Raw genomic sequence first — 15,940 nt, forward strand, 5'->3', positions numbered from 1 at the left:
TAATGGGAAGTTATTAAAGAAGCCAAGGATCACAAAGAAAAAGAACTTGGACAAAATAAAACAAGCACTGATCCAGAAATAATTTCAGCCTACAAATTGTGCGGCAACATATTAAGAAACAGGAGTATGCACATCTTTTCTGAAACTGGCAGATCACACAAGAAAAGCAAATCAGTATGGAATATAATTAAAAGAGAAACAGAGAAGAAAATAGTAGATGATGGCATTATTTTTGTTAAAGTAAATGGATCATTGTAAAAGACAGTTATGTGTAGCAGATATATTTAATAATTAATTTTTGAAAATAGGTGAAACGTTTTGCATAAAATTCATAAGAGAAAGCAACAACCTGCACTGAAGAAGCAATACAGAGGATATTTACTGAAATAAAAATTAATGTCTCATTGCCATCTGAAGTAAAGATGATCACCATAAGTCTAAAAAGTAAAAGTTCATATGGGGCTGACAATATCTCCAACAAGACTCTAAAAAGTTGTGTCACAATATTTATGTAATGTACATTACTTCAGGTTGCTTCCCCAGACAGATTAAAGTACGGCATCGTCAAGTCACTCCATAAAAAGGGCGATTCCACAGATGTCAATAACAGCAGCCCAGTGTTGCACCTTACATCATTTTCTTAAATTTTTTAGAAGGTGATGTGATCTGTGGCTGTCACCCCCTGTGTAGTAATGGGATACTTAGCCAATCACAGTTTGAATTACAAAAGGCCTGTCCTTCACAGTCAGATATTTTATAGATTTACTGAGCACTAATAAAATCTTCAAATATCACCTGTTGAGATCTTCTACCACTTATCAAAGGTATTTAGTTGTGTTAATCATAATATTCTATTAGATAAACTAAGTTTTTTTTGAATATGTAGTTCAGATCATGCCAGGTTTTATTCTTATTAACAAAACTGTAGGCAGAAAGTCACAACAGGCCAGTGTTTCTTATATTGTGTTCCATGGAACCATGAAGATCACTCAATGGTTCTGCAAAATGTACATACCTCTTTTCATAACATTAAAAAAAAGTGTGCAAAATAAAACTAGAATGTCTTCTATTTACTAATTTGTATTGTCTGAAGGAATGTTTGACACAAATAAGGCAGTATTTACTAGAGAGATGGCAACCTGAAATGTGCTTCATTCCAAACAACAGTAAGAGTCCCTTGAAAGAGAAAGAGGTTGACATAGTTGAGAAATTTTTCTCTCCCACTCTGCCTAGGTATAACATAGTCTATGAGCTCTGGCAATGGCAGTGATGCGGAGACTGGTGGCAGAACAAGCAGATGGTTCCTGTACTCTGTGACAGCAGAGCTTGTGAAGTAAATGGTTAGTCAGAAGGTAAGTTCAGACTACAGTGAGTCACCGTAAGTGAGCATGAAACAGCCATGAAGCAAAACAAATCAGAAATATTTACACATGAAAGGATTATCACTTTAATGTTAAATGACACATACAAACTGCTTCAGAGAGTAGCAATGCAGGACAAGTGCATAAACATTGTCATATTAGTGGACATTCCAATGTGACATACCTGCAGTGGAATCACCCTCCAGCAGAGCAAGCTGTAGCAACCTATGAAGCCCAAATATCTCTGAACTTCCCTCCATATCGCAATCAGGCTATTCTGGGGATCCCAATTATTGTTGGATGCTAAAGAAGTTTATTGGAGGCAATTTAATGAAGATGTTGTTCAACACCTGAAAAGATTTTATGTCTATATGTTCCTAATGAACAGCAGATCAAAAATTAAAATTAAACATGAGTTTTTAATCCATTGTTTATTGTCACTGCATGACTTTTGATCAAGTCAGCAGAAAAAACAAGACTTGTTGAACTGTCATCTGCTCCGTCAGAAGAAAAATTTTATTTAATGTTGCTATCAGAATCATGGTCCAGTTTAAATCATGATATTGATCATCATCATCATCATCATCATCATCATTCAAGACTGATTATGCCTTTCAGCATTCAGACTGGAGCAAAGTCCCCCTTACAAAGTTCCTCCATGATCCCCTGTTCAGTGCTAACATTGGTGCCTCTTCTGATGTTAAGCTTATTACTTCAAAATCATTCTTAACCTAATCCAGGTACCTTCTCCTTGGTCTACCCTGACTCCTCCTACCCTCTACTGCTGAACTCATGAGCCTCTTCGATAACCTTGCTTCTCCCATGCGTGTAACATGACCCCACCATCTAAGCCTGTTCGCCCTGACTGCTACATCTATAGAGTTCATTCCCAGTTTTTCTTTGATTTCATCATTGTGCACACCCTCCTGCCATTGTTCCCATCTACTAGTACCTGCAATCATCCTAGCTACTTTCATATCCGTAACCTCAAACTTATTGATAAGGTAACCTGAATCCACCCAGCTTTTGCTCCCATACAACAAAGTTGGTCAAAAGATTGAACGGTGCACTGATAACTTAGTCTTGGTACTGACTTCTTTCTTGCAGAAGAGAGTAGATCACAGCTGAGCACTCACTGCATTAGCTTTGCTACACCTCGCTTCCAGTTCTTTGATCAATTGTCACAAAAGTTGATGTACTTTTACCATTTGTAATTACATATATGTGTGAAACTGACTTCTCTGCTAATGGGCCAACAACAAAAAATTGTGGTTCTGCAACACCCTGATCCTGAATCTGTTCCAGGAAATTTCATTCATACTGCCTAACGTGAAGTATATTCATGAAAATGAGAGCCATAACCACCTACTTCAGGAAAGATTTGTATTAATTTTGAAATCATCTTCTGAAGAAAATAAATATTACCTTACCAGAGGAATAACTGCCACCTTCAGGTATACAGAAGTCAGTAATCCAACATATTTTGCATATTTTCATTTACTAATGTTTTATGTAATAATATTATGGAGTTACTCCGCACTTAGGCAAAAAGCATTCATTGCACAAAAGAAAGTAATTTCAATTATTTGTAGGGTTCACACACAAACATCTTGTAGACATCTTTTTAAGCAGCTGAGAACATTAGCTATAGTCTCACAGAACATTTATTCACTTACAATTTTTTTTTGTCAACAGTACATCTTAGTTTGAGAGTAACAGAGATATTCACTAGAAGAAAAAAATCATCTGCTTTACACTTTAATGAATCTAATTTTGAGAAAGAAATATGCTACTGTTTAACAATCTACCCACGGAAATAAAATGTCTGATACATATCAAAAGTTAATGAAGAAGCTGATTTCTGCTTGATTTACATTTAGAAGTCTCTTTCATTGAGTTATCCAGCAGATGGGACTGTTATCATATTTTCAGTCAGTACTGTCCTGTGGTGTGACCTTCCAGGGCAATGTAGCTAAAGGCCAAAAAGTATTTATTCTACAGAGATGAGAGGATAGGTATTGTGTAGATTTGGTAAGTGAATATTTTGAAGAAGCTTCTTCAAAGACCTAGGGATGCTTACACTAAAGTGCCACTAGTTTGGCTCCACAGTGGTATTTGTGGTTGATAGTGTGATCTGGAATGAACTGTGAAGGTCAAAGTCAGAATAACAGAACTGAAAATAATTTTCACGTAGGTCAAATGCTGCTGTCTGCATTTAATTTACTGCAGTGGCTGCCGACTAAGGTCATATATGGTGAAGGAATAGCAACACAACTTAAGTTTATTGTAGCAGATTGTGAGATGAAAGTATGTAAAAGACAGAGGCACATAAATCAATGTGAAAGGAAAATTAAGTGGTGGAGATTAAAGGATAAAAATTTGAGGGAGGAGTTTAGTGAAAAAGTACTGGGAAAGGTAAAATTGGCAGAGAGTGTGCAGGAGTGGTGGAAAATAAATAGTGCTGTTATAAGGAAGACCAGGGAGGAAGTGTTTGGGTTAACATCTGGGAGAAGTGCTGAGGATGGGCAAGCATACAAAAGTGCAAAGAAGGAGGCAAAATGAGCCGTGGCTAAAGCTAAAGCTGAATCAGTAAGGGAGGCATACAAACAACTACAGAAAAATCAGGATATGAGACAACTGATACGGATAGGCAAATCAAGAGATAAAACTTCTAAGGATCTAACAGCAATAAAACAAATTAAAGATGAAACAGGAATAATTCTGCATAACCATGAAAAAATAATCCAAAGGTGGTTGAGTTATTTTGAGGAATGAAGAGAATGTGAGAGTGAAAATTGAGGAAGGAAAGGCAAATGAAGGATTAACGATGGATATAAGTAGAGATGAAGTCGAACAGGCAGTTGAAAAGATGAAATATGGGGTGGCAGTTGGCCCAGACCAGATCCCCTTTGAGGTATGGAAGTGTCTTGGTAAGAAGGGAATTGAGCTGCTTTGGGATTTAATGAAGAAGATTTGGTGTCAGGAGGAGATGCCAGACGAGTGGAGAACTAGTGTACTGATTCCAATATTTAAGGGGAAAGGTGATGCGCAGGACTGCAGTAAATATAAAGGTTTTAAACTGCTGGCACACACAATGAAAATTTGGGAAAGAGTTATAGAAGCAAGATTACACAAGGAGACTGTGGTGTGTGAAGAACAGTTTGGGTTCATGCCTGGAAGAGGAATGACTGATGCAATACATGCTTTAAGGCAGATAGTGGAGAGACACAGGGAGCTACAAGCTGATATACATGTGGCTTTCATTGATTTGGAGAAAACATATGACAGAGTCCCAACGGATGAAATACGGAGAAGCATGAGAGTGTAGTGTGTGCCAGAGAAGTATGTGAGGTTAGTGGTGAGAAGTAGTGTGGGCATGACAAAGGAGTTTCCAGTAAAAGTAGGGTTACATCAAGGGTCTGCACTTAGTCCCTACCTCTTCGACCTGATTATGGACATGCTGGTGAAAGATGTGAAGAAGGGAGCACCGTGGAATATGATGTTTGCAGATGATTTGGTTCTCTGTGAGCAGAGCATCGACAGACTTGAGGAAAAGCTGGAGGATTGGAGGAAGGCACTAGAAGAAAGAGGGATGAAAATTAGCAGGACAAAGTCAGAACATTTAGCACTGAAGGATGTGCAGATGAGGTCTTACAAGATCCAGGATGATGAGCTGAAATCGGTCTGCAAATTTAAATACCTGAGGTCGTACATACAGAGGGACGGAGGACTGGAAAGCGAGATACAACACCAAATAAATTCCGGTTGGAACAACAGGAGGAAAATGAGTGGAGTGTTGTGTGACAAGAAGGTGAGCATTGGGTTGAAAGGGAAAGTGTACAAGTTGATGGTAAGGCCTGCTATGATATATGGGGCAGAGACATGGCCAATCACAGTAGCCCGGGAAAGGAAGATGGAAGTGGCAGAAATGAGGATGCTGAAGTGGATGTGTGGGTTAACAAGGAAGGACAGGATTAAAAATGAATTTGCTAGAGGAGCTGTAAAAGTGGGACCCATGGGGAAAAAGATACAAGAGAGCAGACTAAGGTGGTATGGACACTTACAGAGGAAAGGAGAAGAGTATATCGGAAACAGAGTTGAAGATATACAGATTGAAGGAGCGAGAAGTAGAGGAAGACTGAAAATGAGGTGGAAGGATAAGATATCCAGGGACCTAAGGGAGAAAGGATGGAAGAAGGAAGAGGCAATGTATAGAGTACTATGGAGGAGAAGGATCCAGAAAAGCAGTGCCGACGCTACGTGACATGGGACAAGGCGATGATAAAGAAGAAGAAGAAGAAGAAGAAGAAGAGTGGCTGGCCACTAAAGTGCAACTTGAAGTGTGATTTATTCATCTTGTTATGAGCAGTTTCAGGACACTTGATCTGATATATAGGAGATGTGTGAAGTTATACAATAATGACGTTTTGAAGATAAATACAATGAATCCATTACAATGTTTTTGAAATAGTTAGCATGTTGATACATTATTTTTCACATTAAAGTTATGCAGAATGTACATCAATAACAATTACTTCACAAATACAGTGTAGTTTTTGTTCCTAACATAAATCCTGCGTCTTTACAGTTAGTTGTATTGTAATTACTACCACTTTTCTACATATAAATTCCACAAATGATAAATTGGGCTTTTGTTTACATTTATTTGACATAATTTTAGTTTGCAGTCCAGTATCTCTATAAATTAATTGGAATTCATTTTAATAGCTCACAATTAACTGTAAATCAACTTATACTCAACTTGTACAGTAATCTAACAATCTTACAATTCAAGTTCTTGCATATATGTAGCCTTGTGTGAACACTGCATAGCATTATCACATTCTCATATACATTTGAAATTGTTAAATAATGACTTATTCTGTGTAAATTACATACGGTGTCCTCCCCCCCCCCCCCCACCCCCCACCCCCCACCCCCCAAATTATTATGTGTAAGATTTATGGTTGAGACTTTGTCATGGCATGTACCCACGAGAATAGGAAGTTTGTTATGATATACAAAATTATTGTGGTGACCAATCTGTTTATAAAACAAAGTGGTGAGAAATTATATTCTGTTACTTACATTACACAGACAGTTCACACAAAGAATTGCTTTAACATAATTACATATCATTACCACAGATTGTTAACAAACATTTCTTTTTATAAATTCTTTCTCAAAGATATTCCTCTGCTCTATGAACTTACACTTTAAGCATCACCTTTGAGTATCCCATTTCTCCTCAATTTTATTCAGAAGCTTTGTCCTTCTGTAAAATAACAAAAAGTCTCCTTTGCTAAAAGTTCAGTAATAACACAACTACAGAAATATGCGCAGTTCTAAATGATCAGTGGATGGCTAAACCTTACAGTTTTTAACATGACATAAGTTAAACATCTTATGAAATACTATTACTAAATAGAGGAAATATATAGTTTAAGAAATCATGTTTTAGGTAGCAAAACCCAGTTACACATACAGATGCTTACTAACTAGAGTGCCTTGCTCTAGCATTAGGAAAGCACGTAGTCTACATGGAGCCAAAGTTTACAAGATGAAATGTAAAATAAGTGAATTACTAATTACAATGGATTCAGTTGTTTTGTTAATTCATCAAGTAGCATTCACATTGTAATGGCACACTCATATGTCAAATGCAATATACAGGGTGGTCCATTGACAGTGACCAGGCCAAATATCTCATGAAATAAGCATCAAACGAAAACCCTACATAGAACAAAACTCATCTAGCTCGAAGAGGAAACCAGATGGCTCTTCGGTTGGCCCGCTAGATGGTGCTGCCATAGGTCAAACAGATATCAACTGCATTTTTTAAAATAGGAACCTCAATTTTTTATTACATATTTGTGTAGTATGTAAAGAAATATGAAGGTTTTACTTGGATCACTTTTTTTGCTTTGTGATTGATGGCACTGTAATAGTCAAATTGTATAAGTACATGGTATCATGAAACATTCCACCAGTGCAGAGAGTATTTGCTTTGTGATACATTACCTGTGTTAAAATGGACCATTTACTAACTGTGGAAAAGGTCGATATCATGTTGATATATGGCTATCATGATCAAAATGCCCAATGGGCATGTGCTATATATGCTGCTTGGTATCCTGGAGAACATCATCCAAGTGTCCAGAACATTCGCTGGATAGTTACATTATTTAAGGAAACAGGAAGTGTTCAGCCACATGTGAAACATCAACCATGACCTGCAACAAATGATGATGCCCAAGTAGGTGTTTTAGCTGCTGTTGCAGCTAATCCGCATGTCAGTAGCAGACAAATTGCACTAGAATCTGGAATCTCAAAAATGTCGGTGTTGAGAATGCTACATCAACATTGATTGCACCCATACCATATTTCTGTGCACCAGGAATTGCATGGCAATGACTTTGAATGTCATGTACAGTTCTGCCACTGGACACAAGGGAAATTACAGGACGATGACAGATTTTTTGTATGCATTCTATTTAGCAACGAAGCGTCATTCACCAACAGCAGTAACATAAATCAACGTAATATGCACTCTAGGGCAACAGAAAATCCATGATGGCTGTGACAAGTGGAACATCAGTGACCTTGGCGGGTTAATGTATGGTGCAGCATTGTGGGAGGAAGGGTAATTGGCCCCCATTTTATCAATGGCAATCTAAATGCTGCAATGTATGCTGATTTCCTACATAATGTTCTACCGATGTACTTCCAACATGATGGATGTCCAGCACATAGCTCGCATGTGGTTGAAGTGGTATTGAATAGCACATTTCATGACAGGTGGATTGATCATTGAAACACCATACCATGGCCCGCACCTTCAACGGATCTGACGTCCCCAGATTTCTTTCTGTGGGGAAAGTTGAAGGATATTTGCTATTGTGATCCACTGACAATGCCTGACAACATGAGTCAGTGCATTGTCAATGCATGTGTGAACATTACAGAAGGCAAACTAGTCACTGTTGAGAGGAATGTTGTTACACATACTGCCAAATGCATTGAGATTGATGGACATCATTTTGAGGATTTATTGCATTAATGTGGTATTTACAGGTAATCACACTGTAACAGCATGCGTTCTCGGAAATGATAAGTTCAAAAAGGTACATACATCACATTGGAACAACCGAAATAAAATGTTGAAACGTACCTACAATCTGTATTTTATTTTAAAAATCCTACCTGTTAGCAACTGTTTGTCTAAAATTGTGAGCCATATGTTTGTGACTATGACAATGCCATCTATCACAAAGCGAAAAAAGTGGTCCAACTAAAACATTCATATTTCTTTACGTACTACATGAATATGTAATAAAAATTTGGGTTCCTATCTAAAAAAAACGCAGTTGACATTCATTTGACCTATGGCAGCACCACCTAGCAGGCCAACCATAGCACCATCTGGTTTCCACCTTCAAACTAGACAAGTTTCGTTCTTTGTAGCTTTCTTGTTTGACACTTATTTCATGAGATATTTGGCCCAGTCACGATCAATGGACCACCCTATATATTTGTTTTGATTCTGCATTTATATGTATGCTCATTTATATTACACTCTTATCTCCATCCTTCAGTAACCAAGCATTTGTATAGGAAATGGCAAAGTTCTACACTTCATGATAGTAACTGGATAACTGTATCTCATATAACAATAAATGGCATATAGTACAACTAGTTTCCACCGCAGTACAATGTTCCATTAAACTGAATTAATATCAGGATCAGTCATCTAAGTGAATCACTCCAAAAATGTAACTGGTATAGTGCATAAGACATTTCATGCATGTAAATGACCTGGCAATACTTTCCACACACAAGCCATCATTAGGAAAATAACATATTTAAAATTAATATGGTCACTTTGCCATCTGGAAAAGATTTGTGTTGTTGTTATTCCTGATGAAATGCAAAGGGCTTCACTTGTACGAAATATTCTTGAAACAGGTAATTACAGTCCACAACAGCACTTACGGCCTCTAGGCTGGGGATGTGCAGTAGACAGTTGTGCAATTATTCAAGCAGCACTCAGTTTGTTTCCATGTTCTGTACTGTGTAAACTTCCATCATATTTGAGCATTGAATCATGTTTTACATGTGTGAAAATATTATTGACTGATTTCCATGGTAATCTGTGTGTTCTGCAAGATTTTTGGAATGGCTGAAACGTCTAGAAGCTGTCATTGCAGGAACATAATGTAGAAGCTATCTCTGCACTTCCAGCTGAGTTGACAACACAGCACTCCTTGTGAACTGCATGGTCAGAGGCCAATAGTGCTGTCTCTGACTGTAATTCATATCCACACCCATGTTTATTTTCAATAATTGCAAGTTCCTCAGCTTATACAAAGGTTGTTGTATAGTGTATTGACCATTTGATAACATTACATTAAATTCATTATCCATAGCTAGCACAGCTTTTTGCTCCTTGTCAAAATTTCCTCCCATTACCTTTATGTGTGATTAGACATTTAAGGTACAAACCATTTCATTTGTACAGTCAAGCATATGTACATGTAAACTATGTGTACATGTAAATTAGGGCATAAGTCAGTTCTGATCCTTTGAGCATAGACTTTTGTCAGTATTGCTTTCACAAAAGCATATTTCAATAATAGTAATAGTAATAATAATAATATCTTTTTTGCTTTTTACAGCTTCATAAGTAGTACAGAACTATTGTAAATAAGTTTAAGGAAAAATAGTATTTGTCAAGTTCTGGTGCAACAGAAATAAGTTCCAGGTTTTCAAACCACTTTAGAGTATGTAAAAAATTCAAGTATATGTATATATCTCATGTATCGCACAATACAACTATGACAACATGATACCTTCTGAAACGAATCTGAAAAATATTGTTGTAACTTTAATATATTACAACTATTGGCATAAAATATCAAGGTAATTCCCACACCAGTTTCAAATTCCTATGACGGAATGTGTTTCTAGTCAGTAGTGTCCCATTGTGCTTATTGCTTCTTCAGAAAATTTCATTTACTAGCAACAACATTTTTTGGTACACAAGGAGAGCCAAGAACCCACCCTATCCCCCCTCCTCCATGTCTTTTATGCAACAAACCTACTACTCTCATTTCATTACAGTTAGAACAATACTTGAATTCCTCTTTGGACATTACTGTCTTTAAATAGTGTAAATTGCTATAAGAAACTAAGCTAGTACAAAATGCTATGCACCAACATCACTTCAACACAGACATTTTCCACAAATAACAGTTCTATTACTTTCATCATCTCAAAACATGTACTGATATAAATTCATCAGATGCAATTAGTGTATGCCTACACTTAATTTCCAGGTATAAACAAATAGTATATGACACAATTCATGATCACATGCCACAGAAGAGACTAAAGTTCTCTAACATATAGCTGCCTAATCATAATCATCATCTTTCACATGCTAAAACACAACCTATATCTCATAGAGATCTAATCAATACATGAAGAAAACCCCTCATAACATTATCACAGCATATATGAATCTATCTCAATGCAATATCATTATATTCATAGTCAACTTCACATATTTAATAATAAGTATTCAAACTGCTGTCTCCACATTGTAAAATATTCTGACCATAGTGACCATAGTTCTCAAATTATAACTATCCAACACATTTGATTAACTGATTTCTTTATTAATTCATGTAACAATTTACATTGTGTGGATTTCATCAGCAGAATCATATACAATACAATATACTTACAATTTATACACATAAAATTAATATTTACACACATTTTTAAGGTATCTTACATTAGTTTTATATCCTTATGTAATTTTATTATAGTACTGAACAATTCTGGATTTCATATTATAATTTTTCCTTGTGTATTACAATGCAGGCTTAATTACACTACGTGTTTTAATTCAGATAGTCCATTACTGTGTAATAACTTTTATTTAATAAAATTTTTTTTAGTTTTGTTTTGAACTTTCCAATTGTGTCAATATCTTTTATATTTTGGGGTAATTTATTATATAATTTAACGGCATTGTACAACAAGCTCTGCTGAGTTTTAACTTTATTTTTCCTCTGTAGGTGCAGATTGTATTGATTTCTAGTTTCATAGCTGTGTACTAAAGAATTTTTAACATAGCAGTCAATATTTTTTTTTACATACATAATACTTCGAAAAATGTATTCACAGGGGACATTTAGGATTTCCAGCTTTTGGAAATGTTCAAGGCAGTGAGCCCTACTGCCACTCTTGGTTATTATACGAGTTGCTCTCTTCTGTAATTTGAAAACTATTTGAATATTTTTACAGTTGACAACCCAAAATATTATTCCATAGGTAATACCAGAGTGGATATAAGAAAAATATACAGATCTGACACATGTAGTATCACACACTGCAGTCAGAATTCTAAGAGCATAGCATGTAGTAGTGATTCTGTTACTAAGAATTTAATATGTTGTTCCCACTTTAACTGACTGTCAACATGCATACCAAAAAATTTTGTGTAGTCTACACATTCTATAGTTTCATCGTTTAACTTAAAGTTGCTATAGTGTGGCTTCTTCCAGACATATAAGTTAACAGCATTTGTTTTTTTTTTAAATTTAGTGTTGGTTTATTATTGGATGCCCACTCATGTACACTGTTTAGTGTTTGTTCGGATTTTTCTTTCAGTGCATCTGGTGATTTGTCACTGATTAGAACATTTGAGTCATCTGCAAACAATATTGTTTGTCCATGCTTGATGCTCTGTGGGAAGTCATTTATGTGAATGAGGAATAGTATTGGGCCAAGGACACTACCCTGTGGGACACTTATATTGACATAATTTGGGTCTGAAGTATACTTTACAATATAGTTTGAGCAACTTGAAATATGTGAGATTTCAGTTATGTGTCTTCTATTTTGTTAGATATGACTAGAACCACTTTTTCACAAGTCCCCTTATTCCCAGTTCATCTAACTTATTTAACAATATGTTGTGGTCTACTGTATCAAATGCCTTAGTTAGATCAAGAAATATACCCGTTGTGTAGTTCCCTTTATCTAATGCTTCTAGAATGTATTTTGTGAGGTGTGCTGTTGCCGATTCTGTGCTTTTCCCTGCTCTAAATCCAAACTGGTCAACAGACAGTAAGTTGTATTTATTTAAATAATTCACTAGCCTATATTTCATAATAGTTTCTAATATTTTTCCAAAGCATGAGAGTAGAGAAATTGTCCTATGATTTTCAATTTTTCCTGCATCACCTTTTTTGAAGAGAGGTAGTAATTTAGCATATTTTAAATAGTCTGGAAAGGAGGCCTGCTTGAAAGATTGATTTATAATATCAACTAAAGGTGGTAGTAGGCTCTTGATACAGTCCTTAATTATGAAAATGGGGACTTCATCCAGACCAGCTGAGTTCTTGTTTTTCAGTTTGCTGACTGCTTTGTAGACTTCTTCTTGTGTTGTAGGAAATAACACCATTCAGTGTGATACACCATTATTTGGCTTTTTGACCTGAGGGGCTGTTAGAAAATTTTCCTGTAATTTTATACCTATGCTACTAAAATAATCATTTATATAATTTGACAAATATATTGGGTCTTTTATTTGAGTCCCTCTTCTCCAATACACTTCAAACATTATTGCAGTTCACACCATTTTTCACCATTGAATATACTTAACAGACAAGTGTCATTAAACTTTTAAATTTTGATCTTACTATTCTCTTTTCATATCATGTCTTGCCAATGCTTTCACTATAATAGTTACATTCAAATGCTGGCAACAGATCATGAAAATTACAATAGCAAACCAACAAATCTAACTTCCTGTCTTTGCACTTGTAAATATAGCACAAAAGTTCATCAAATATTTCCACAATTTATGTTTATGGAACTTCTATGAAACCATACAGCACAGTAATTCATTGCATCTAAAGTCACCAAATGCAAAAAAATATTTCTACTTATAGATAGTGAAAAACATACCTTCTAAAAATGCAAGACAACTTAAAAGTCTCTTCGGGTTTGCTATCAGATCCTAAAATCAACTTGATTCAATATTTCGGCAATACAACTGTTATCTTCAGGAGACTGCTGCTTCTGCTGATAAGTCCCACTGAGAACAGATGTCAGGCTGCAAATCAACACCTTATATAGGCCTCCATGCCATACACAGTGCATGCTGCCCTCCAAGACTGGGCAGGTGATGCCGCCCTTAGTAGAACACTGGCGGCAATGATATAACATACTCAGAGATGATTTTTGAACACTCAGACTGGCTGCAACAAAGAACATTCTGTTTTGATGTGGGACAATACAGGATTCCATGAGATTCTAAGAGGAAACCCATTGTCTTCATTAATTAAATTATTCACCAACCTTATTTCAGGCGCCTCCTTATAGACACTATTCCAAAAACTGGAAGCATTGGCAACTATTACAGTTCGTTCAGATTTCATACTGTGTCCTGTGTTTAAGCAATGTTCTGCTATTGACAATTTTTCCAGCTGTTGTAGCCTCGTACGATGGTGATGTTTCATGCACCTGTCATGAACTGTGCAAATCGAATGGCTGATGTAAGCCTTCCCACATTGACACAGAATTTAGTGTATACCAACTTTCCTAAACCAAAAATCATCTTTCACAGAGCCAAGTAGTGTCCTAATCTTGTAAGGTGGATGGAACACATTATCAAGTGTGGCCTCAGTTGCCTGAGATTGCAGTCATGGTGTGTGAATTGCATTTGCATGAGTGTGTATGTGCGTGTTTGTCATCTAATTTTGACAAAGTCTTGCTGGCCAAAAGCTATATTTGTGACATTCTTTTGGTTGTGCCTGTCTATGACACAGCATTGCTATATGGTGAGTAGCAACTTTCCTTTTCACAATATTGTTACAAATAACAAGCTGAGCTTTTGCTTACATTATACTTTCATATATTTAGTTTGCAGTTCAGTATCTCCATAAATTACTTATAAATTGACCACAATTCATGTTGAGTGACTTACTCTCATTAATACAGTAATCCAACGAACTTACAGTTTATGCTCTTGCACCTGTCTAACTTAGTGTAAACATGCATTGTAGTATTAAGGTCCTCAGCATGTTTGGAATCTTATTCTTAATTAAATACTGTCCTATTTTCCTACATTACAGCCTTTAATATGCAAATGGAGAGAATAAATAGTATTTTTAATTTTTTAGCATCAAAAATATTTTCCTAATTAATTTCTTCTGTAATACTAGAAGCCTTGATACTTTTGCTGAATGTCCCCAAAAGATTATACTGTAATGAACAACCAACTCAAAGTAGCACTTATAGATTACCTTTCTGAAGTCTAAGTTTATGGCACCTAGCAAAATACAAATTGCAAATGCTCAGCTATTCTGTTTATTTACTAGGTAGTCAACATGTACAATCAAATTTAAATTTGTATAAAGAACTTTACAAGGTTTGCTTCTGTCATATTCTGGTCATTGCACATTATTTTTATTTCACTTTGTTCTAAAGATGTAGTTACTAAATTCATCATTTTCATTTTAGTTTCATATAGTTTTAGTCCATTTTGATAGAAGCCAGACTGAAGTTTTTCTAAAGCATTTTTGACACTTTCTGGGTTTCTTTTATCCATCTCATTTTTCATTAGAGCTGATGTTTCATCAGCAAATCAAACTAAAGGAATATCAGTAGCAAGCAATATGCAGTAATTGAATAGGTATGAATGCAATGTCAAACCTTGTGGGGCTTCTTTGAAAATAGGTTTGCAGTTTAGGAGTAATTGTCTGAAATTAAAGTTACAATTACTCCTTATTTCCTATCTCTTAAAGAAGAGGTGAACCACTGTAATGCAGTGTGCCTGATTCCATATATCTGTAATTTGTGTAGAAATAAGGAATGGATGACTCGAATGAATGCTTTTGCTAGATCACAGTCTATTCTTGTGATCTTCCTATTCTTATCTAATGTGGAGCATATCTTTTGAGTAAATTTATTGATCACATTTATTGTGTTTTTTCCTTGTTGGAATCCAAACTGGTTTCCAAAAATTATGTTGTCGTAATAATAAATTTCTTTTCAATATAATAGAAGGAAATATTCCACGTGGGAAAAATTATATATAAAAACAAAGATGAGGTGACTTACCGAACGAAAGCGCTGGCAGGTCGATAGACACACAAACAAACACAAACATACACACAAAATTCAAGCTTTCACAACAAACTGTTGCCTCATCAGGAAAGAGGGAAGGAGAGGGGAAGACGAAAGGAAGTGGGTTTTAAGGGAGAGGGTAAGGAGTCATCCCAATCCCGGGAGTGGAAAGACTTACCTTAGGGGGAAAAAAGGACAGGTATACACTCGCACACACGCACATATCCATCCACACATACCATAGGTATGTGTGGATACCTATGGTATGTGTGGATGGATATATGCGTGTGTGCGAGTGTATACCTGTCCTTTTTTCCCCCTAAGGTAAGTCTTTCCGCTCCCGGGATTGGGATGACTCCTTACCCTCTCCCTTAAAACCCACTTCCTTTCGTCTTCCCCTCTCCTTCCCTCTTTCCTGATGAGGCAACAGTTTGTTG

Source organism: Schistocerca piceifrons, chromosome 6, assembly GCF_021461385.2.
Source record: "Schistocerca piceifrons isolate TAMUIC-IGC-003096 chromosome 6, iqSchPice1.1, whole genome shotgun sequence".
NCBI lineage: Eukaryota > Metazoa > Arthropoda > Insecta > Orthoptera > Acrididae > Schistocerca > Schistocerca piceifrons.